Here is a 25,492-nt window from a genome sequence, read left to right on the forward strand (position 1 = left end):
TCCTTCACCTATGAAATGCTAAACTTCTCATTTTTAACACCAGAATAAAGCCCCAGTTTTCTTTGGTGATACCCTGTCAGCAATTTCAGACTATTTCATTTCCACTCATAGGAGCTACAGCGACGTTTGTGTTGTGCAGTTCAAACTCTTCTATCCTCAGCAAACAATTAAATTCTCATTGGTGCTAATGAGGCAGCCAAGGCATTTAGGGAACTCAAGTCATGTTGGGAAAATGCCTGGCAAGAATTTGAACATGAAATTTCTATACCTTTTCACCACTGAGAGTGTTAGAGGTGGAATGAGATGTTTTCAGCTTCTAAGAGCTGTTGAAGTTGTTCCACTCCTGTGTAGAAATAAAATAATATCAAAAATTGCTGCACCAAAACCATGTGGACCTTCTTAAAAATTTGGGGATACCCCAGAAATATACAAGCTTTAGGTTTTTTGGTTTTTTTGGTAAGTTGTTTTATCTTCCCTTTACAGAATGTCTAATTTTAAAAAAAAGACAGTATTTACTTGAGAGCAGTGGTAGATTCTCTCATGTCAATCAATGGCATTGAATTGAGAGCTCACCATCATCTTCTCCCTTCATCCTTGGCACCCTTATTTGATAATTTTATTTTATTGAGGTTTTGAGATCTCTAATCCTTTGTCAAATCTGCCTCAAAATCACTTAAAAATGTCAAAAGTTTATGGGAGCAGGAGACAAACATCGTGATCACATAAATCTTACCTTCAAAGAAGGGGAGGAAAATCATGCCATTTAAAAATAAAGAGAAAATCCTTGTCTGTTCTTAAATGAACTGTTGTTGTGGGGAAAAAAATCGCAGCCTTGATCTAGTCATCCTGTATTTCTTTTCCTTACTGGTGATGGTTCTGCTAATCTTTGATTTTAAAAGTATTTTTAAAATATTGGAATTATTATAAGAAAAGTAGAAATTCGAAAATTCACTTAATTAGCATCTAGTCCATTCTATTGTAAAATCCGGTTTTGAAAAGAATTTTTTACCTTGTCTGAGTAACAGGAAAATGCAGTTTCCCCATGATTTTTCTAGATAATAATCAAATCACCACTATGTCAAATTTACCACCAGGTCACTGTTATTTATTTTTTTTAAATATCTGTGTTACTCAGACTAAGCCTTTCCTTTGTGTCCTCAGTAGCAAGAGGAACACATGATGGATCATTTTGGGGAGGGAATGGAAGGAGGGAGGAAGGAAGGGAGGGCAGGAAGAGAGGGAGTGTGTTGAGTTTTTTCTCCTTTATTTATTTTTTTTTAATTGAAGTATTTTCAGCTATCCTGTTTCTAACTGGCTAGGATGAATCCAGAAATGCCCATTCAGTGCCAATATTCTAAATCTACTTTTCTTATCTGACACAATTTTTTAAAATTCCTTTATATAGATTATTTCCTCATTTATTTATTTATTTAGGGCTGACCTACACCAGCATTCATCTGAACACCCTGATCAACGTAAGCTGTTCTCTGTAATTAGAGAGTTTTTTTAATTAAAACAAATTAAGATGAGTCATTTACATGAAATCAGCTTTGCCACTAAGAAACCTTTAATGGTATTTACATGATTGCCTGCTGCACATTTGCTTTCATAATTACATACGTGTTAGCTCTTAATGGAATGAAAAGGGCACTGGGACCCCATGTTTTTAATCTACTTTCATTTACATCCCAAAGTTGCCAAATTAGGGCTCAGCTAAGGACAGTTTTTCAGTGGAATAGTGAGCACTGCTTTTTGTTCATCTAATCTTGAAGCTACACTTGCACTCCTATCTGTTTTCAAGATAGGAATGGGAAAAAATGGAAGAAAAAGATAAGGAAAAAAAAAAAGACTTGAAAAAAATGTAAATGGAAACAAAAATATTATAGCAACTCATAGTAACTAAACCTCCTCTGCCAAGAGAGCATATCTATACCACGACAAACAAAAAGAGAAAAGAACACCTGCAGTTCAGCACAAATCTTTCTGAAGTGAGTGAAGTTCTCTGACCGAACAATAGACTTTGCCACAGAATAAAAGTGTATTTTGAGGAATCAGTTGTGTTCATAGGCCACCTTGAACCTTCCTTTTTTTTTTTCCCTCAGTAAAATCACTTTAAAAGGGGTCTGCACTGCAAAGCTAGAATCTCTGAAGAGGAATGATTGCTGGATTTATGTGTTGAAGAAATGCAGGAAAGTAATTATGGAGAAAAAACTGACAGCTTGTTGTGCTTCAGCTGAGAGGAGAATGTGGTGTTGACACCCAACTCCTGCATTGGTTGCATCCACTCTGCCATCCTAAATACATCCTAAATACATCCTAAATATTCCTTAGACAGCCTGAGGTGAGGGAATTCAGCATTGCTTCCCTCTTTGTGGAAATACATGAATCCATCTATGAAGAGCCACTTGAGCAGCAGGACAACACTTTGTTTACACAAGAGACACACAACCAATGCCTGGAAGTGCCTCACCAATGTTTAAAAAACAGACTGATTCCACAAAACAAACTGCATTCAGCATTAAATAGTTCCACACAGGATTGTGGTTGTTTTATTTTATAAATAAAAATAAAGCAACCCAAAAGACAAAAGGACACAGCCCACATCCCCACTAAAATGTCAGGGAGGTTTGCCACAGGTTTCCATCATCACCATCATCATTCCTGCATTCCAGTGAGAGAGAGAGAGGAGGAAGCTGTGTGCCAGTGCTTTGCTCAACAGCAGATAAAAATACACTATTTACTCCCTCTTCAATCTCTATATGCCAAAACTAATCATAATATAAAAGCAGTTAGTAATTTTTTTACCATGCTTTTTTTCGCAATAAAATAAATGGAATTTTCAAGTTATTTCCAGCCAGCTCTTGTTCTAAGCAGCCACGAAGTTGTTTACATGAACAGTCTCAATTATCAGATTTTTCCGATACACAGCATGTGAATTATCTGTATAAAAAGTAAAGTTTCATCCTATGATTTAAAAATAGTTCAGGTCATTGCAAAATTAGTTTGCATCTGACCCTTTGTGGAATTCTGTTTTCTGGGACTGGACTTTTAGCATCCTCTAGGATATGGATGAAATTTTTAGAATTCTGGTGCACATTCAACCAAAATTTTGGTAGCTATATAAGGAGACAACAATAATCAGGTGATAAAATGTGGCAAAGAGCTCTGAAAAATTGCTGTGTTTGATAACTCCCTAAGGAGGCCACCTCTGAAAGCTGAGCCTGCTGATAGTCACTGGCAGCTTAGGGGTTACTGAGGAGCAGACCAAATTTATTTTCAAAATTCACTTTATGGAGACATAAAGCACCTTGCACAGTTACCAAGTATCACAAAGCCTCGAATCTTCCAACACCCCCTGCTCGGGTGGCAAAGGCCATCAATCCATAACACCATAAAACTCATGATTGCATCTCACAGATGCATAAAATGTGAGTTGTTTACAACAGCCTGGCTTGTCAAGAAATTAAAAGTCAGCAGAGGTTCATAAAGCTGAAGGTAGAAGGAGCAGTGCAGATCTGAGCTTTCCATAAACATCCATCTGCCTCTCTCTGAGCAAACCTTGGCCAGGAAGGATGCAGAGGAATGGGTGGCTCAGTTTCACTGGGATTTGGAATTGTCCTGCAGCAGCACCGTGGATCAGAGCCTGAGCCACACATCCACGGGCAGGATCTCACTGGCACCAATCTTAAAGATTTGTCTGTTTAATATCATGGAAAGAATCACTCCCAGGCCTCTTCCTGAAGGAGAAGGAAATTCTCACAGGAAATGACAGTAAATGGTAGCAATGGCATCGGAAAGCAGAAGAAATATTAAATTTGTGAGAAAGCCCAGCAGAGAATAAATGAATAGTTTACCATGGACCCCCTGGGTCTAAGCCAGAGCCAGGTGCTATTTTACAGGCTGGGGAAAGAGCTCTCTGTTTTATGCTGTCCTGGGAATTAACTCACAATATCAATGAAAAATCTTGTTTGCTAATTAATTACCTGAATAAATAGGTTTGATTGCCAGGGTTTTCCCACCTTCGCCCTCCTGCCCGCTCCAAAATCTGGAATCGAAAAACTCTTTATAGAGGTTTCAATTTCTGATTAAAACCTAAAGTGCATGGCTATTATTTTATGCAGTTTAAGATTTTGTGGCACTTCTGTGTGAACCTGACATGGCAGAGAATAAATATAAACAATAAGGGAGGAAAACTCAGGCAGGTTTTGAATAAAACTTAGTATCAAACATATCATTCTTCCTTTTTTAATAACCTGCACAAAAATAAGATAGCCTGGAGACTGAATTACCATAAAAGAGGAAAAATCATCATACAGCATTAAACACTGAGAATGAACTCTGGGGATTAATGTTACAAAATATACTGTTTTAAGTGCTGAATGTACAGAAAAACAGAGTAAGCCACTATGATAGTGCCACATCCTCTTTTGCATATTATAATTTTAAAAGAGAAAGTAGTGCAGGAGAGAAGAAAAGGAAACCCAGCTGAATGAACAGAGCTTGATTTGGCAAAGATCTAAAAGCCACTCTCATCCCAGGTTGCAGAGCAGAGTTTGCAAGGCCTAAATCACCACATCTTGTGATTCTGCAGAGATTTTCAGAACAAAACACTTCTGATTACACTGTGCTGAGGCACAGCACTGCTTAGAACACTCCAGAGAGCTTCGGGGATGAGATTTTCCTATGCTCATTAAGCAAAAACATGTTTAAAAGACTCCTTCACCTCCTCCATGGGTGGTGGGAAGACATCTCTGAGAGATAATCTCTGTTTTTTTGGAATATTTCAAAATGAACTGTGACGTGATCAAGACAACCGCAGTGCTAGATTTGCACTTCAGTACTTGCTCCTCAGTAATACATTTTCTTTAATTTTAGGGTGTCAGAGAAGCTTTAAAATGCACGAATTTGGATGCTGTGGAATTTCAAAGGCCTCTTCTTCCACCTGAAAGCCTCATCTCATCAGCTGTGGGTTAAATGCAATCCTGCCCTGCAGCACTGCACTGCCTGAAGTTCTATCAGCCACTGAAAGACCTGCAGCTCCTAGGCAGGGACACCTGAGAATTTTGATAAAATATGAGGATAAGCAATGTAATGAATAAATGCTTAAAATGTAATTAAAACATTATTAAACCAGACTTGCATCAGATATGTGCATGCTGTGGCTCTTAGTGATTTTCTGAGATTTTATAGAACTGACTCACTCATTTCTTGCGTTTTGTGTAGATCTTTGCCATGAAAAGGTTAAATTTTCACAACTCCCAGAGAGCAGTGTCTTTTGAACTATTGTAAATTAATGCACACATAAATGGTAAGCAAAGCACAAACCCATTATTTTTCAAATTATCATGAAATATTACTATAGTTAACTAAATTTATTCCTATTTGCAAAATCTCCTTTCCTACAGAACAAATTGTTTCAGAGCTCACCCATGTATAAATTAGCAATATCAGTATTGCAGAGAACTAACTAAACTGGTGCAAAAGATTAGGTTCCACAAGACCTAAATTGCCGTTTCAGCAGATGTACAAGTAATTAAAAATGATTTATGGAGGCTGTGAAAAGATGAGAACCTCCCATAAATTGTGTGGACATCAGAAATGGGAGAAGCAGCTTTGGTGCAGTGCAGGAGATGTGAAGTTGTTCCTTCACCATGAAATGATGTAGAGAAGGTCCTGGTTCCTCCATGGAAAAGTGAGAAAATACTTCTGCTTCTCACTGTCTTTTATTGTTCATTGCCATCAAACTTATTTTCTAATAAAGCCACATTTATGGCTACATTTGTTCCTGAGACTTCATTAATTAATAAGTGCACCCCGGAATGTGACCAGTGCTGATAGTGGGTGAACTCACATATTTCAAGTACAGAGAAAAGCTTTACAAATTAGTCATAATTCATTTACAAAACACAGCTTTGTGAATTAATGTCACTGAAAAAACATTACCTTTTGAAGAGGTGAAACATACATGGTAAAACTCATAAATTAACTTTCCTCCAGACTACAAAACTTGTAAAAAGATCATCTCAAGAACCCAGCTAAACCCCTTCCCTTAAGTGAGAATCCAAAATATCCTGTCATACACATTATTTCTGATCAGATAGGGATAAGAGTATGTGGGACTCAGTACACACTGCTGCCAATTTCTCAAATTAAAAGCATAGGGTAAGGAAAAATGAACATGCAACTGAACCTTTTAACATCTACATCCTCTTTGTCATTTATTGGGGATCATGACTAGTCCCACTACAGGCCATGCTGTAGAAAACCATATTTAAAATGAGAGGGGGGGAATAAAGGGATAACAGAATAAGGTAACAAGAATAAATTACTTTTTAAAGAAAGTGAAAAAAAAAAAAGGAAGTCAGACAGCAGAGGGAAAAATAAGCAAGTAAATAAGAGTTACTTCAGCTACTCAGAGGCACAGCTTTACAAAGCAAGTTTGTGAACATCCAGAGAAACTCTTACAACAAGTTGAGCCTCTCTGTTTTAATCCTGGGTAATGCAAACAATTCACAAATGGTCAAATATGAATAAACTTAAAAAGGGAAGCTACTTCAGTTGCTTAATAGTGAGGAATTTTTTTTCTGCTGGAAATCAATGCATATTAAGAATCTTGAATTCAATTTTAATCTTCCTGTACTTCTCCATTTACAAGATTTAAAATTTATTTCTTTTTCTTTAGGAATCTGTCCCTGAAACTGCGTTGGATTTTAGCAGATGTGCATACAATTTAAATAGCAGCATCACCAAGAAGAGAGAGGGTAAATTTTTAATAGTTTTAATAGTTTTTAATAGTTTTTTTTTAATTAGCTTTGACAAAATCAGCAGCAGGCAGCAGTGTGCAAGCGATGGCAGCAGCTGCAGAAGCAGGACCATGCATCTGGAGCAGATTTTGGTGCTTTTAATTGCTTTATTTTTTTCTTCTTGCCACTGTCTGGAGAGGTGATCAAAGCCCTGAGAGAGGAATGTCTCTAAAACTGAGGGATGGGAGCAGAAAATTCTGGTTCCGTTATTCGCAGAGATTTGTATTCTCCTGTCAGAGCTTGACCATCCATGTGAAATGGCATGGACATCTCCTTTTCCATAAGTCTGTGCTCACCCACAGGTTTCATGAGGAGACTGAGAAACAGGCTGGTGTAAATCCTAATTTTACTGAAATATCCTGTACCATTTACCTGATGTGACATTAGAAATATCTGAATATTCATGATTTCTTTGCTTTACGGTATTTTCAAATTCTAATTGTGTGAAAAACCTTCATATTTTGCCATCTTAAGAACAGCTGGTTAAAAGCATTCAGCCCCTGGCAGCACTTTCCCAGAGAGCCATTAACCCCATCTCATATAAAGAAATACATCTTTAATTTGTACTTTTAAAATTTCAAAAGATACATTTGTTGTAGTGCATCTGGCGTGTTAAACACCTTCTCTAAGGTCACCCTTCCTCCTGCTGTCCTCCCTGCTTCTCTGCCCATGAAGAAAACCTGAATTTTAAATAAATATATTGAATTTCAGGAATGTTTGTATCTCAAATCTCTTTATAAAACCACTGATCTTCAAACATTTTAGGTAAAAGTGAATGTGAATCTCAGCAGACTTTTTGAAGGTCTCTCATCACAGGCTCTTTCAGAAACCAATCTGCCTTGGGATAATAAGGAAAGCCTGCTTATCCATTAATAACTGCTCAAGAAATGGGAAATGAAAGCTATGGGTGACACAATCCCTCAAGTGCAGCTTTGTCATTATTTTATTACGGTGGCCTCTGCTGGAATTGGAGCAGGTAAATGAAATCAGCTACTTACTGGGGAGAGCTAGAGAAGATCTGAGATCCCTTTGATCAAAATCACAAAGTGGCTTTTTGAAGAAAGATGATGAACGTGAAGCTTTGGTTTTGGAATTCAGGGGGCTTTTACATCATTTTGTGTGGTGAGTTGCTATTTTTCTGTGGAATTTCTGAGGTAACAAAAAAACTCCTTCAGGTTGATTTTAAAACCCCATATTACCAAAATCTTCCTTGTGTGGGTTAGAAACAGAATCCCTTTGACCTTGGAACCTATAAAAGCACTGCTGTCAAAACCTGAAACTCCATTTATTTGTCCAGGGTGACAAACCTCACTGCTCTGACTAAGTTTCCAGACCCCATGCTCAACAAGGCATTCTTAACCCAATTCATGTAATTAATCACTAACAACTGATTTCCTTTGATCACATTTGTTTCCCTTGCCTGATACACCCAGAAGAAAGAGCCAGGACTGCTTTGTTCAATTAGCAGTGAGCACAAGATCATCTCCATTTAATTGCACGTAACTAATGGCATCTAAATGACCTCTGCTCCTCCACGCCCCTGACTTTATTACACATTTAAATAATGACTCTCTGAATCAAACCTTTCCTCGTGAGAAGGTTTCAGCAGCACGAGCACAGCTCAAGAAGAGGAAGGAGCTGTGATATAAGCAGTGCCCACAGCAGGTCACACTGAGCCTTGATCTGACACAGCACCTCTGTGGAGCCTTGATTTGCTAGAGTCCTCCAGTCCTCAGACACGTGAGCAATTTATGGCCTTCATCCTCTGAGCTGAACTGCTGAACCTACCTCTAAACTCAATTAACACCGAGGATAACTCGGATTTCTTCCCTGACTGGGCACTGGACAGTAGCTGAGATCAGTTGCCACCCTGGGGAATATCAGCACTAAAATATATACTCCAAATGTTGGTTTAAAAAAAACCAAAAAAAAGTATGTATAATTTTTTAAGATGTAAGGACCTCAGGATTTTTTTTCCCCAAATAATTTTTAATATAGGTCACCCTTGTCCTATTATAGATATACCTAATTTCATACTCTCAACTATAATTCTGTCTCTGCCCCATGAATTACCTGGAATAAATCCACATCTTGCTGGGAACTGTGGTGCAGAGTGACATCCCACATTTCAAATAAAGCTCTGGGAAGACAGGTCTAATTTTGTCTTATCTATTTTAGTTGGTCAGGATGATGATTTTTTAATAGGGTTTTTTTGGAAGATCTAAAGGTGAGTTACCTAGTCATTAAAAGCATTTTTATATCCCCAAATCCTTCAGAGCCCTTAAACCCACACATCCCCGAGGCAAACTCTATTAAGTTCACACACTTCTGATGTCCAGCAACAATTCTATAAATCTGCAAGGCTCTAACACCTCTCAATACCACTTTAAAGCTGTTCCAGCCCTAAGGCAGCCCTCTCTCTCCATCACAGCATGGCCAGGAGGCACAAAGACAAGGAGGAGCAGCTGGAATGTGGACACAGGAAGAATGCAGAGCACCACAACAGGAAGGTTTGGCACTGGAGAGGGGAGCAGGCAGGTTCCTCCTGCCTCTCCCCAGTGCCAGCAGCTCACTCACGGAACAACAGAGCTTCCCAGAGTTTATATTTGAGAATGTTGCAAGAGTTGATAGCTGAGTACAAGGAAGCAAAAACTGCTAAAATATATTTATCAGCATTAGCTACCAAAACCAGCCTCTTTTCAGCTCTTTGAGGGGATCAGACAAGCATCAAAAACAGCCAAAAATCAGTGTTTCTCATTACAGCTGAATTAGTGCAAGCTACCCCCAAACCTTTTGGTATTTCCTGTCAAATTAAAACTGATCAGATGGGAAGAGAAAATTGGTCTTTCTGCCGATAGCTCCATCTACAGGGCTGGATAAATGCTCTTGTTGAAGAAAATGGCAGATGAAAATGGAATATTTAGAAAAGAGAAATGATTTTAAATGTGGGAAAAGAGAAAAGATTTTATAAAAGAAATGTTGTCTGTATTTTCTTCATGAGGTAGAATATCGTTGATAACTAAAATAACAGCATCATTGCATTATCCATTCTGTGATTCTGCAAACTCATTTTCTCTGCATGTTTATTGATAATTGTGACAGAAGGTGTACCAGTGTACAGTTTCTCAGCCACAAGAGATTTTTTTCCTCATCACTAGTAGGAAGTAATGCCAGCTGGAAAAGAAATTACCACCAATTCCATGAGACTTCCAGGCAAAAAATGTAGTGAACACAAAAAAAAAAAAAAATTATGCCAACATAAACATCCTGGCATAAATACATCTTTACAAATATACACATTTATTATGCCATGTACTTGGGCAATAAGCAAAATTGAAAAAAAACTGAAATAGAGCTATTATTTTTTCTGTGAGAGTAGATTTAAAAGGAGGTAGAGGAGGACACAGCTCCTTCAAAACAGAAATCCAGGAATCTACAAGAAGGAAAAGACAGGTCAGACCTAACCTGTGGTATCTTTCCAGGATATGAAATAAAGCAGCAGTTCGTGTCACTTCAGGGGAAGCAAATGCCATAATATAACATAGCAGACACATTGATGGGCTGACATAAAACAAAAAAAAAAATCCATCAACAGATAAGGTTTGTTTGACATTGAGTCTGGGGAGCTGTGTCTGATGGCTCTGCTCTAAGCAGGTGATGGAAATTTTATGAACTTGGACAGCAGAGGTTTTGACTTTGTGGGTGAAACTGTGCAGCAGAAACGGTTTCATTTGATTCAACTCATGGGAGTATTGATTTTCAGGGTTGATGATTTATTAAAGTAACATTTGGTACAGTTGGACCTTCCAGTAATGATGATGCTGTTACTGACACTGAAAATAAATCACTGTAAGTCTTTAAAAGAATACAAGTGCTTAGCTAACAAATTGGGTGTCCTGGCTTTGGAGAAGCTTGGGAATTCCTGCTAAGTGATACAGTGACCTTTTTTCCTGTGGAAATATTCTCCTTTTTGACAACACTGGACAAAGGACAAGTTTATTTAAACATACCAGGGAGTTTTTAGCCTCATTTTTTACCTAAATAGTCAATCGACCATGAAAAGTGCAAAGTACACATTTAATTTAACTTCTTCACTACAAAACAATCTTGTATGAAAATCAGGCAGTGATTTAGTAAACGGAACAAATGCAAATGCTTACCTATCTTGTGTGGAATGTAACTCAATAGTTTAGAAAATCCCTGAGCACACAAAAAGCAGTTTTGTGTCCCTAAGTGATCTCTTGTGTGTTCACCTGGCAGGTGCCTCCCAAACACCTAACCCTGAAGAGGCTGCAGCTCCACAGACCTGGAGGATTTCCCTTCCCTGGCACTTTTTCCCTGTTTTATCTGCTGACAGTGTTTTTCAACACCCACCTTTTTAATTAAGGCTGCACTCAGAAGGAGGCAGGTCTTCTCTTGAGGAAATGAGTGCAGCCAAGGTCACCCAGACTGCACACACCAATAATGCTGCTCGTCAGGCTGCTGCTGTGGATCCACTCCAGAATCACCTTTGGACTGCCTGGGGCATGATCTCCAACACAATGGAGCCCATTCTCCGTGCTAAACAAACATACAACAAATGTTCAGTAGCACTGCACATTATGAAAATGCATTTGTACAAGTGAAATTACAGCAAGATAATAACTTCAGGAGGGGATCATGGGCATTTCTTTTCTTTTTTCTTTCTTTTTTTTTTTTTTTGCTAAGGCCAACTAGTTTATTTTGCTTCATAATAAACTTTATTTCCAAACCCTTTTTTTTTGTGTGTGTGTGTGTGAGAGAGAGGATAGCCTTGGTAAGCATAATACACTACAAGCAATTCTGCCTATTGGCCTTGTAACCCAGGTGTTTCTCAATGAAATTCTCTCAAATGTTCAGTCTGTGGTTAGGCAAACCTGCAAATGAACTGCAAAACTGAGAACTAATTTGTCACATTTACCACAGCCTTGACAAGAGGTGTAAGGAATCATCTTCCCTGAAGGATCCAAAATTCCTTGCTCCTTGCTCTGTAGCTGTGCTCAAGAGGTGATCAATTAGCTGAAACTCATTTAAAGACTCAGCATAGTGTCTCAACCCCTGGGTTAGACCAGAGATTGCAATACAGAGGAAAGATCAGCAGCCTGGGAGTGCTCTTCCATATATCTGTCTGATGAGTCAGGGGTTGATGTTGCAGGAAGTTAAACAAACTTTGTAAAATTGTACATAAAGTCTGACTACTTGAAAAACAGAGGCAGCTCAGAATGGAACAGGTGTAAAAAAAAAAACCCCACCAAACAATGGTGAGTGTCAACAAATTTCCCCATTTTTTTCTGAGTTTATTCTCCATGGATCCTCTGTCTCAGACTGTCACTGACATAATCCCTCTTGCTGTCTCAGAAAAGAAAGAAAAAATAAAAGAGAAAAAAGAAGAAAAAAGAAGAAAAAAGAAGGAAAAAAAAGAAAAAAGAAAAAAGAAAAAAGAAAAAAGAAAAAAGAAAAAAGAAAAAAGAAAAAAGAAAAAGTGGGAAAAGGAAAAAAGAAAAAAGAAAAAGTGGGAAAAGGAAAAGGAAAAAAAAAGGAAAAGGAAAAGGAAAAGGAAAAGGAAAAGGAAAAGGAAAAGGAAAAGGAAAAGGAAAAAAGGAAAAGGAAAAGGAAAAGAAAAAAGAAAAAAGAAAAAAGAAAGAAGAAAAAAGAAAGAAGAAAAAAGAAAGAAGAAAAAAGAATGAAAAAAGAAAAAAGTGGGAAAAGGAAAAGGAAGAGGAAGAGGAAGAGGAAAAGGAAAAGGAAAAAAGGAAAAGGAAAAAAGGAAAAAAGGAAAAGGAAAAGGGAAAAGGAAGAAGATGACATCTATACACCTGCAGAAAACTCACTGAGGCAGAAGTGGTTTGCTGTTTGGGAATGTGAAGGTTTTGATAACTATGCAAGGCTAGATCTGTAAGGATGCTCCTTTTTAACTTCTGCATCATGTCATTATCTTGGGGCTAAAAATCTGTGCTTGGCTGGATAAAATATATTAGGTCCTCAACAAATTCACAACAAAAATACCAAATTGACTTAAAATAAAAAGGCAGAGAGAGAGAAAGGAAGAACCAGCAGAAATGCCAGAAGTGGAAAAGAAGCTTGTTGCACCGATATTTCAAGTGGGGTTATTCACATAGGCAAGTTCTCTTGTTTCTGACCTGTGTGCAAACCTCTCTGACCCCCAGCCTGACACCTCTCTTGCCTAAGATGAATTTGTCTCGGTAGGTGCTTGGCAGAAACTCCTGTTAGAGCAAAGGGTGACCTGTGAATACAAAGGAGTCCTCCTAAGACCTGGGAGAGATCATTTCTCCCCTTAGCACAGGCTTCGTTGCAATCATCAGGAATTACAGCGGAAGAACAAGAGCTAGACAGAAAAACATAAACAGATTCAAAGCAGAAGTGATTATTTTAGTAATTAAACATTTCTTGAATGAAATTACATTAAATGCAAGACCAGCATGAAAGGTCAGGAGAGATTTTTCAAAGAGTGCTCCAGAGGAAGGGAAGGGGAGGGGGGGAAAAAGCAATTAAATACAAAGATAGAAGGTTATGATGCATAGAAGATTATTGCCAACAAGTGGCTGCCAGGAACAAACTGCATTGTTTTGAATGTTTAATTAATAAAATAATCTTTTTCATTAACCACTGCCACTGGGGAAGATACACTGAAAAAAAAATGCAGCAAACAAAACAGACACATTTCTTAGCTGGGTGCATTTACATATATGTAGAAATCTGAAAATGAATTTTGTTTGTCTCCAAAATTACAGGATCAGAAAGAATACTTGGCTATTATTGACACAGGTCATGTTTTCTTTTAAAAAGCCATGAAATTTGCCAACACAAATGTTTGGATGGGCTCTAAGATGCACTTTTTTCTTAACTTGGTTGAGCTCTACCCAAAGGCAGAAAAGGTAGCTGAGGGAAGCAGCACACTTAAAGGGAAAAAACAAAACAAAACAAAAACCTAAAAAAAAAAGGAAAAAAAAAAAAGAAAAAAAAGGAAAAAATAAATTTAAAAAGCTGGATTTGATAACCCTGGTGGGTTCCTTCCAGCTCAGAATATTCTGTGATTCTGTGAACCACAAACAGGTAATAATCATTGAACAACACCCTCTCCTATGTCCATGACAAGAATTGAGACTGAAGGTGTTTGTCATTCTCTTGTAAGAGGAAAACATTGAGCAAAGCATTGAAGGCTAAAGGAATTGAGTGGAGGGATGGTGTGTAGATATTAAACCTCTTTTTTGTGCTCTCTGCTCAGGGTTTTGCTGCTCCAACACACTCCCTTTCTGCCTCCAGCATTATCCACGAGGCAAGCTGAGCTGCTGCTCAGAGCTCTGACATCATCCCTGATTAAAGCAAGGCCCTGATCAAAAGCAGATTTCCAGACTCCCAGCTTACTGTTCTCTGTGACTTTGTCACACCATGTGAATCAAAAGCCCCACTGGATGTTGTAAATAAAACCACTTTAAACAACAACAACAATAAGGAAGAAGGGATCTTTGATCAGGCTACAGTTAATTGATTAAAATGTCCATTTCATTGTCCTTTCATGTCTGAGCTTCAGTAAACATGAGAGAGCACAACTCAGCATGCAGCAGTGGAAAGGAGGCCATGGAGGAAAGCCTGGCAAGTAAACGAAGATTAAAAAGAAAGGAAAAGAATAGATTATACAGAATAAATACAGAAACCTACTGTGCTCATGCCCAGAAGCTTAACCCAATTCTCCAGCTATGCCACTGAAAGGCAGAGGAATTAATAACCATCAGCAAAACACAGACTCATATTTGCATTTATTTTTCTCACTGTAACCATATGAAACCTTTCCTACCAAGCCCACAAAGTGATTTGTGCAAAACTAACCTCGTATAATTCTTCCAATATGAAATGGATTAAGTGCTGGGAAAGGATATTGACTTTCATTCTTGGGAAATCTGAAAAGAAACCTTGTCTTTGGTTAACAAATAAACCAGGTTTTCCATCTGATAAAAGTAGGAATGCCACAGTTGGAATTTCTCTCTCATCTGAGAGGTATCAGGGTGGTACCTGAATTCCAAATATTCCCAAAGACACTCAGATATATTAACAGCAGCAAGGGCCACTGAACCACTTGAGGATGCTCACAAGTAGTCAATTCACAAGCTCCTTTTCTGTGCAGTGGAACAGAGCCACACAATCCCTTCTCCTCCTCCCAGGCAACTCGGCACTCTGATACTTCAACTTCTTTGAGTCTCTGGAGGGTTAAGCTCCCTCCATGATTCAAATGGAAAGCTTAGGGACACCTCTCTCACCAAATTCCATCCTTTTCAATTAAAAAGAGATCACAACTTCATAAAAAAATTATTTTCAATGCTGGACATAGCATTTGCAAATGGATAAAATAAAGGGGAACAATATTCTAGAGTGCTATTATTATTCTTGTTTGCATTTTTGCTTTTGCCTGAAGAACATCAGTGAGATACCTTAAAAGAATAAGATACTCAAATAAAATGATTTAAACCTTAAATTTTACATGTCAAGGCATGCAAATCAATACACAGTGACAGACAAAGCTGGTGGGGATGAGGCAAGTCAATTGTGTCTCTCACGTAAAACCTTGGTTGAGTTTTATTAAAGAGGACAAAAAATTACTCCAGAGATCCTAACTATTTTATCTCGCTGAGTTAAAAACTTGTGCCTTTAGTGGTTTTAAATGGAATTAATGATTTTTTTCCCTCAAGCAGCACGAATGCCACAGCTGTAATAATACCCCACTTGTGTCACTGTCCAGTCTTAAGCATAAATGGAGAGACAGAGAGCTGCTGTCACTTATATCTTACTACTCCTACAGTGACTGATGCTTTGCAGCCCAAACCTCCACCCCAGTGCCAAGCTTGATCTCTCTTTTTTCCTCATTTAACAGCCCAAATATACCTCCCCAGTCACTAGTTGGATTTTGGGTTATTGCCTCTTGCTTGCAGGGCTTGATATATGAGCTCTGTGTGAGTGACTGGCTCCCTTCTCTGAAAAACATGAAAACACCACTCTGGAAGCCCTGGGAGCTGCCCAATATCCCATCTGACTCCCATTAGGCCTAAAATATAAAGCACTGGTCTTGCCAGCACTTATTGTTGCTTGGGAAAGAACTGACTACCATGAATAAAAGTCCCAGAGAAATCTACCCAGAGTGGAAGCACTGCCATCACCACTAAATTAAATTATTAAGCAGCACTGGGGTAAATATTACAAATCCAGATTTTTAACAGGTGCAAAATTTAGGAATACCAGCTCCAGATATACCATGACAATTTGCCTAAAGTGTTCCACAATTTCCTTTTCTTCTTTTCAACAGTGCAAACAACTTCCCCACCTTGGAAAGGCAAACAAACAGCTGTGTACAACATTTTTAACAATAGACCACTAAAAACACTTCTGTTCAAATAGTCAGAATTGCAGCAGCAAACCTCAAGGTAATATGGAACTTTTATGGAGCTTTTATGGATCCATTAGCTTGAATAGCTGCTGAATTTCTGGATTAGAATAACAGATTTGCATATATTGCCTCCAATTTGCACCTTGCAAGGTCTGTTTCCTAATTTTGAAGGATGAAGGCAGTAATGTAATATCAGAGTGTGCCTGAATAGTGCATTATAGGAACTGTAATACTTTTTATTCTTTCCTCTAATTTATTAATGTGCCATACTTCAAACAGCAGGGGCTTTTTCAATCATCTCATTGAAGTGTCAAAGATGCTTAGTAGAAACATTTCTAAGATTTCAGTTATTAGACTGTTCATGCGTTTTATTTTGGCAAATAGTCAAATCAAGCATTTCAATTTAATTTTGATGTTCAATTCACGCAGAATATTTTCCCATGGTTTTCAAATCCACTAACACTAGTCAGGCATAGTCTACTGGTTAGAAAGAGTAAGTTTAAAAAACTTCATTCCCACAAATAATGAAAGTAATTTCAGTTAAATAAACTCACTGCAGAATCATTTTAATTAAATTTTTTTTAAATTAAAAAAAAAATGCACAGTCCTCCTCCCCTCCTACAGGGAAAAAAAAAGTGTGAAGGAGGGTAGGATCTCACCTAAGTGCAGTCCAGTACTGATAAAAATTCTGGATTTTTGGGGATGAAAGAGAATTTAAACAAGGAAGTTTTTCAGAGATATCAAATAGGAGCTCCTCTTAACTATTTCTTTTGTGGGTCTTTCTTGAATGCAATCAACCTAACAGAGTTTTATCAATATAAATAAATATTTTCTTTGCTACAGAATAGTTTTTTGAACTACCAGACAATGTATATAAATAACTAGGGAGAAAAACAGGTCAAGAAAACCTGAGACAAACACAAGCAAATTGCCAGATAATATTTAAAGATTGCACTTTAGCTAAATGACTGGTACTGATCTTAATTATCCAAATAGCTCTATTAAACAAATGAGATGTCTGAGAACCACACAGGAATATGCATCCTGATTTTGCTCCCCAATTTGTTTGATTAATATGCTACAAAGCTAATTAATCTAAAGGGAAAGCATGAAAGTTGTGTTTCCTATTGCACAGGTTATCTGTTGTTAACTAGTAATGCACCCAAAAGAATTTTTAATCTAAAGGGTGCATTCATTACTCACATGTCTTCTATTTAATATTGCATTTTAGGACTGCTTAAATATTGGTGACCTTTCTCTTGAACCCAGCTATTTATAGCATAAATCTGAACTTTCAAAAATACACCAGAGGAGTTGTGTGAACAGACTTGAAATGTTCTACTTTAAGAAAATTTGTGATATTGTCATTAAATACGGAACTGAAAATTAAAATACTCAGGCTGTGGGACTTGGACTTTCCAAACAGTGAAATTTCACTTTGATTTTTTAGCTCCTAAAACAAAGACAAGCCTAACTTTGGGCACAATATAAACCCTGGGGATGACATCTAATATTTGCTTGCAAGCCTGTCATACAGAAGACTCCTGAATCATATGATGATACATAAATTCATGTCAAGATATGCTCCATGAAACAGGAAAATTCTTTCCTCATTTTCCCACATATGAGTTGAGCAGACAGCCTGAATGTTAGACAACAGGAAACAGCACAGTTGAAAGAATTCTAAAGAGCAGAAAAATCACCTAACAAGGCTTCATAAAACCATCTTAGAATGGCCTGGGTTGGAAGGGACTTTAAACATCATCCAGTTCCAGCCCCTCTGCCATGGGCAGGGACACTTTCCACCAGACCAGGTTAAAAAAATACAATCTGTGATAAACTGTTAGAAAAAGTAGTACAAATGAGCTTTGCTATTCTCTACTAAAATGAAAATTTAACTTTGTGAGGCTGACAGGAACATACCCTTTTAAACTATGCATGATGAGTGAAAAGTAAGTGCTCACAAATAGTCTGAAAACTGCTGCCTGCCACAATAAACAAGGAAGCATCAGAAGGGAAGTGTATACACTTCAGGATAAGAAAAATGCCCTGATGGAATCGTGAAGTTTTTGGCCAAAAGACAAACTGACACTACAGACACGATGTGGAGAGCAACCAAGCCAAGGCTGAGTGGGTCAAGTGAACCAGCACTGCAGGGTGAAAGGTTGGAAAGCAGCCATCTCTGATATAGCTGGAAGCCTCAAAATCATGGAAGTTACTTTGCCAAGGATGAAAATGAAAGCAAAGCTGCCTCTTGTCAAGAGGGACACTGAAAGTAGTGCCTGAAAGTAGACAGAGCCTCAACCTACACAAATCCTTTAAATGTGGCGTGAAAGAGGGAAGGAGGAGGAAGAAATGCTCACATCAAGATCTGTTTGGGACAAAAATGGGCAGAAGAGGAAACTGCAGGGAGGAAAGGAAGGTCATAGTGTAACCTACGCAAAAGAGAGACAAATATGGAAAAATTGATAAAGAGAGACATGAGAAGGTCAAAAAAGGGAAAGGAATTAAAAGAGGTAGATTTTTAAACATGTCTGAATGTCTAAACGGACAGATGTTTGCCAGTGGAAAAAGCAATGCTGAAGTCCAGCAGGGAGAAAGGAAGTGAAATTTCACATGGAGCTGTTAAAATTACATTCTTATGTTCACTGGAGTCTCAGTTCTCCATCAGCTGAGTGAATGATCAGGCTGAGATAGGAGCTTTAAGAAAAGTCATGGAATGTGTCAAAACAGAGCTTGTGGTTTTCGGGTCTTACAGCTCAATCAAATCAGTTTCATTCTGGTTTTGGAAATGGTCACCCACTCTTGACCAATTCAGAAAATAAGTAAAGAAAAAAATGCACAATTGAAGAGCCTCTCTCATTCTGACCTATCTGATAGAAAAGGAGGAATGACCAAAGAAAGAGGAAATAACTCAAGCTAAAGTCCTAGAGGAACAGACTAGGGACAAGAGGGAAAAAAATGGAATTAGAAGTGGAAGCTAAACTAAAGTTAGCATCTATCAGCCAGCAAATCTTTGGCTTTGTCAGCCTCTGTAATTTTCATTCCACAGGGGCCGACAGGAGAAAAATGGCATTTAACTGAGGTGAAATGCTTAGTTTTGAGAACGTCTCCTGAAAGTAATATAGACTTCCGTTAGCTTCTTGCTGCAGCACAAATATCTTAGTGCTTCTTCAGGGAAGGCTTCACTTTGATAACCCTGGCTACTGCTGGCCAGAACAGTGTACAAAAAAATCACACTGCCCAGGGGAAAAAACAGGGAAGAAATTTTTATGTTGCATCACTGTGAAAATACTGACCTTGTTTTTAAACTTTCTCAAAAAACAAGGCAGTGTCTACCAGTAAAAGAGGTTTTATATGCTCAGAAATATTTTTTTGTTCACTAAAAAGAAAGAAAATTTGTCTGGCAGAAAATCCTGCTCAGATAATTTTGTGCTGGGTGGGAAACACAAAGCACTGACCCCTGTGATGCTGAGTTAAGCTGTTCATCCACAGATGCAGCTGTGCGACACTGACACACTAAATATACATGTGCGAGTGGCATGTTAACCCATCAGAATGAATACAGAAAAACCCATTTAGATTTCTAGCAAATAAGTATCTGTCAGCAGAGCAACACAAGAGCTGTTCTGCCTTCAAAAAAAAGATCCTGAAGTTTTGTGCTCAGCTCCTAAAGAGTGCCCTATACAGCTGATTAATCTAATTTGATTTGGATTTATGAGTTCACCAAAGAGAAACCTCTTGCAGAAAGTGGCACCTACTGTGGGGTCTCTTTTAAAAACTGCCCTACCAGAACAGATTCACTTTAATGAAGCACTGCAGAGGATGCCAAGAGCAATCTTGGCCCTCCTCAGGGTGCAGTGCTGCACATTAATATTGCTCTGCAGTGCGTAGGAAGGCCAATCTCCAGTGGATAATGAGCACAGCCATGGGCATTTACAGCTCTCTAAAGCACCAGCACGGAGAGGTGGAGCAGCCATCTGCCATCCTGTGGGCTTTAATTCACTGGGTGTGAGGAATCCTGTCAGCAAACTCTCTCTGATCCCAGCACGTGAGGAACACCTCGAAGAGGAAGGTGTAAATCTCGCTGTTTCAGCACATCCAACCAGGGCAGTGCTTCGCCTTTTTTGTATTATTTCGAACCCTATAGAGCTGCTCAGCCTGGAGAGACAGTGCCAGCACCAGGCGAACACCTCAGGAGAAGGAGATGGAGACTGAGGAAGGTGTTGCAGTGCCTCCACCCCAACAAAAGCCATCTTCCAGTTTTGATCCCTGCTGGATTGCCACAGAAATATCAATCTAACATGTTGCTGCCATCAAAGCTCTTTCCCCAGTGCTACTGCGAGTAGCACCTCTATTTTTTGAAAAACATAGGTTTTGATGGGCAATGTTACCTTATAATCCAATAATTTACGTGCCAGAACACCTAAACCTAGATAAAATGAAGGTGATAACTAATTTGTGAGATGTTTAGGCAGATAGATGATCAACTATGAGTGCATTGAGCTGTGTGGAATCCTCCACCCAACCAGCGACACAATTATATATGACAGGTATCTCAGAAGATATCTAGGAGAAAACAAATTATTATAACCTAAACACACCAGTACTGTGGGGCTCTGAATTATCCTTGGAGGATGAAATTGTGTTTGGTGCAAATCTGCAGGCTGGAAAGATCTAGGCAGACTTCAAGGCAGATGAAATAGCATTCCTGCTCTCTGTTTCTCAAATGATCGAGATGATTGTGGATCAAAACTTGTTTCACTGACTGCAGGGCAGTGTCTGTGAATTGGCACTGGGGTTTGTTTCAGGGGCCTGGAGGCAAAGCTAAATAATTTACTCGAGATCCCAACATCTCTCTGTTTTTTTCATTTGTATTTTTCTCTCTCAGTTTCTACTGGAAGCAATGTTTTTGCTCCTGGCTAACTCTGCTGTGTATCACCAAACTCTCCTCACTGTGACACTTAGAAAATGCAGCTCCTCTCCCCAGACTGACCATAAGCCTAGTGCATTTTTCCCTACCTGTCATTAAAAGCAACTGTAGAAACCCAAACAACCCACCCCAAAAAACCCACCCAAAAAATCCCAACCTCTCTAACTTTGCAATTACATTTTACATGTATTAAATCAGCTTGAAATGAGAGCAAATTTTGTAAAACAAAATCATCCAATTTACCATTGGTAATTTAAATTACCATTGGTAATTTACCATTGGAAAATCAAATTCTGTTCAATATAAATCTGGTAAAAAAAAAAAAGCAGAAATATAAAACCTGATTTCCTACTTTTTGGGAAATAGTGGAATGTGTTTTCAGAGCGTTTAAGGAGAAATTTGTGCTTTGCTTCACTAGAGCTACAAAGGTTGGATCAGTTTCAAAACTGAGCTGTTTCAAAGCTGATTAAGATATATCTGAAAGAATTTATGAAATAGTAATGTAAGAAAAATTACATCAGAGACAAAAAGAGAAGACATGCAGGAACTGGAACTATTGTTTTGAAAGAAAAATTAAGAAAAAAGCTTTTAACTTTCCAAAGGATTGAAAATGATCAAGGTAGTTATTGTGTATGAGGGGGAAAAATAAAGAAAATTAATGAAGATGGAGAGGTGAACCATAGCTGCAGTTAGCAAAAAATTCAGTTCAATTCCCATCCTTCAGATGTAACTGGAAGTTTCTCTCCTCACCCAGAGCTGTGATCTTTATTAGTGTTTTTGTAGGTGAAGTTTGCAACCTTTCTGTGTACTGTGGGGTGATTGTCCCACACCTGGAAAACAGCAGCTCATGGAAACCTGAGAGTTCTGCACCCTGTAGGATCTGTGGGGAATGCTAGCAGTAGGGAAAGGGGCAGATAGCATGAGTAACACTTGCTTACAGAACTGAAGGCAACAAATTCAGAGGGGTTTTGGTGACATAAAAAAAAATCCAGAAATTAGTCTATCATATGAATTCTCCACTCCTTCTGGAATTCTGCTGCAGTGTCGTCGATTCTCAAACAAACCAAACAATCCACTTGCAGACAACCCTCTCCTAAAATTAATGAGAACAAAAGAGCAGCTTGTCTCCTTGCCTTGAGTGTCCATTGAACATTGATCTTTAACCTGCAACAAGCAAAACCTATCAAAGCTCCTGCAATTTTTCCTGCAGCAATGGCTGTGGGAATGAAGGGTCAATGCATTACGGTGTCATGTCCTGGTGGTTCCAAGCCCTGCTGAAAGATGGATGGTATTGAACTTACACCTCAGAAAAGAACCGGGCAGGTCCCCAGCAGCTTCCTCATGAAGAATTATAACTTCAGACAATTGCATGTTTGCTGTGTGGAAATCAATAGATGCTTTTTTAACCAATCACTCTTTCATTGTAGAGACATCAAAGCTGGGCGAAGCTTTTGGCAGAGCTGCACTTCAGCCTTTTGTTAATTAGGTGCTAAATATTCATCTCAAGGGATGTTGCTGTTAGACCCACTAGGAACAAAATACACACATGAACAGCACCCCCCCCAAAAAAAAAAAAAAACCAACCAAAAATACATGTGTATATATATACATATATATATATATATATATATATATATAGTAATTACTGTTGTCTTGTTGTCTGTGATGTGTCACCCACACATTCCCTGATCTGTTCCTTTGCTATGGTGTCCTGCTGTATCTGATAAAGTTATGTTCTCACCTTTCGTTGGAAAGATGGCTTGTCACACATTTTATGTCATTTACAAAGATGAAACAGGCACACCAGGTACAAACATGATCCAAATAAATGTAATATCATACCTAAAGGACCCTCACCTAGGGTGCATGCACTACAAATGGAATGAAATATTTTTCTGCAAATGCATCCAAAACAGGTTCCAGTCTTAGAACAATACATGACAAAGATCTTTCAAATTTTACACAGCACCATAGTATTTATATGGAAAAATCCTTTGTAAATAAGATGAATGTTTTTCTTATGTCTGTTTTGACAATTTAAGCTGTAAGTATTTGAATTGGTGATTCTCTTGCTGTCATTTAACCTTTTCAAGCCAACACATGATCAAACTGTAACTGAAAACATTAAGTAATAAAACAAACTATATCCAACTTGTTGCTTAATTTTGTCAAAGCCTGACTGTGTTCTTGTTCCTTTTATTTGGTGAAAGGATCCTGCAAGCATATGAAAGAAATCCAAACACTTACAAAATCTATGTTGTTTTTCATGAACTTTTTCCTGCAGAGCAGGTAATGAATTTATGAACCAAGGGTTAACAACTAGGGCTATGAAGTGAATTATAATTTTATCTGATTCCTCCATCCTGAATGGATTTTCCCCTCTCTTTGCACTTCCCACACAGTCTTTTGATTAATTTCTGTCATGAAAACTACAGCTCTGATGGTACTGCATACAGAATACTGACTGCTGTACTTGCATTCTTATTTACAATTATTTTCTTCATAAGGATCCTCTCAAGCAAAAAAAAAAAGACTTAGGAATTCTGAAGTGCCTACAGTTTCACTGTGTTCCTTTACTCTCCAGTATCACTGAAGCTGAGCTTCTAAATGTTTCTCTACTCTTGCAATTTGCAATTTTATTTTTCTGTCTTTTAAAAGATACTTATTGTGCCTCACATTTTATACATCTGCAGTCCTGTTGCAAGGAAGTGACCCTTTGTAAAGGCCCCCATACACTGAGATTCTCATTGAGTAATTATGAAATGCAAAAGTATTGATCAACATAATTTTATGCAGTTCCTTGAAATAATAAGAATCTGCTGAGAACCTTTAAGCACTGAAAATCTACGTGTCCTGTGCTCTTAAGAAGTCAGCTCTGCATGAACTGGGAGTCAGAAATTTCCAGGGCTCATTTACCCAAAACCTCCTACCTTCATTGTAAGGTGCCATTTTTCACCTCTGAAGACACAGGTTGTTGTCTGTACTATTGGTGTGTGAGTCCTTCTTGGGAGATGAATTCCGAGTTGTGTTTTAGAATGGTTCTGCAAGCTCCACTTTTGGCAGAGGTGTGTTAGGGATGGTGCAGAGGAGCTCAGCGCCCCCAAATTTCTACTAGAGAGGCAAAAGCTGTCAGTTCTGCATACCCAGAAAAACAGCACCTTCCTCCTGTGGCTGGGACTGATCCTGTTGCTTCAAGGGACCTGAGACGTTTACAGGATGCTGATGGAAGGAGCCTCTTCAGCAGGAGGATGTGCAAATAAAATCAGTGAAAGGACATTGCACCATAAATATTTCCTCCTCTTCCTCCTCTTTCCCCACATCCAGTTCCTCCCCATCAATATTTTTCGGCATAAGACTTATCCAGGATGACTGAGGAAGAGTCTGTTTGGTGAGAGCTGTTCATTTAGGATCCCTCCACCCCTGAAAAAGAATGAGAAGTGCCTTCAGCATCATCTCCCATTGGTATAGAAAAAGCCCAGATAATCAGCTTAGGTCAGAATTTTTTCAGGAATGCTAAGTCAATGAAAATTATTTGAATAATGTAATATTCCCATCTTTCTCATATTTCTGCTCCTATATCTGTGCTACAATAAGCAAATTCAGAAGTCAGAATTCATCTTTTGCAAAATGCTGCAAAGTGAGGCAACTGCCTTCTGGTGAGAATTTGAGCAAATTGTGGAAGTGCAGGTGAGGCACACAAGGCTGCAGGGCTGGAAAGGAGGAATTTACAGTTCTGAGCTTGCCTGCATCACAGAACCAGATCGTGCAGACACCCCCTGAACCAGGGCTGTAAAAGGAGGATGTAAACCATAATTACAGACAAGAGTCAATCAGCTCCAAAGAAATGCTGGGACACGAATTGCAGTTGACCAGAAATTGGGAGTTAAGCCTCTTTCAACCACAGCCATTAACAATGTGTAAGAGGCCTGCTGAAAAGAATCAATACATAACTGTAGCATTTATCAAGTTCATATAGATTTGTGTTGTTCCTGTCTGATTTGGATGGCATTACCAAGGAGGTATCAAAACAGCACCTGGGAGGCAATTTCCTCATTTTGTTTTGGTATGCTACTGAGGAATAGGATCTGATGTTAACTTCAGATTCCTTGAAAAGAGATTGTTATTGATCAGAAGTCCACAGCTGTGCATGTTAGAGTGCTGTGTAAGACTTTCCATACATGAATCTTCTGTGTGGCTTTTCCTCTTATATTTAATTCTTTGTGCCTATGCTTTATCACTTTTTCCAATTATGCACACACAAAAAAGCTAATCTAAATGATAAGCAGGAAATAACATTTGCAATATCAAATGGAGTTTGTTTACATTCTGCTTTTGTCTTGA

At 38.4% G+C, this 25,492-nt stretch overlaps 2 long non-coding RNA genes across 7 annotated transcripts in view; one reads left to right on the forward strand and one right to left on the reverse strand.

Annotated features, from left to right (window-relative positions):
• LOC146445582 (uncharacterized) overlaps positions 1-5,294 on the forward strand; it is a 58,715-nt gene extending 53,421 nt beyond the window's left edge. Inside the window, exon 8 of the long non-coding RNA XR_014855473.1 lies at positions 4,876-5,294. This is a non-coding gene — a long non-coding RNA (uncharacterized LOC146445582). The remainder of the gene's footprint in view (positions 1-4,875) is intronic.
• LOC146445583 (uncharacterized) overlaps positions 1-25,492 on the reverse strand; it is a 138,300-nt gene that overhangs the window by 53,279 nt on the left and 59,529 nt on the right. The window contains exon 1 of one of the 6 annotated variants that reach the window (XR_014855464.1): positions 269-346. The exons of the other annotated variants lie outside the window; for them this stretch is intronic. This is a non-coding gene — a long non-coding RNA (uncharacterized LOC146445583). Of the gene's footprint in view, positions 1-268; positions 347-25,492 lie in introns of those variants that run through there. 6 annotated transcript variants of the gene reach the window in all.

Source organism: Lichenostomus cassidix, chromosome 1 (assembly GCF_008360975.1).
Source record: "Lichenostomus cassidix isolate B80296 chromosome 1, HeHo_3.0, whole genome shotgun sequence".
Taxonomy (NCBI): Eukaryota; Metazoa; Chordata; class Aves; order Passeriformes; family Meliphagidae; genus Lichenostomus; species Lichenostomus cassidix.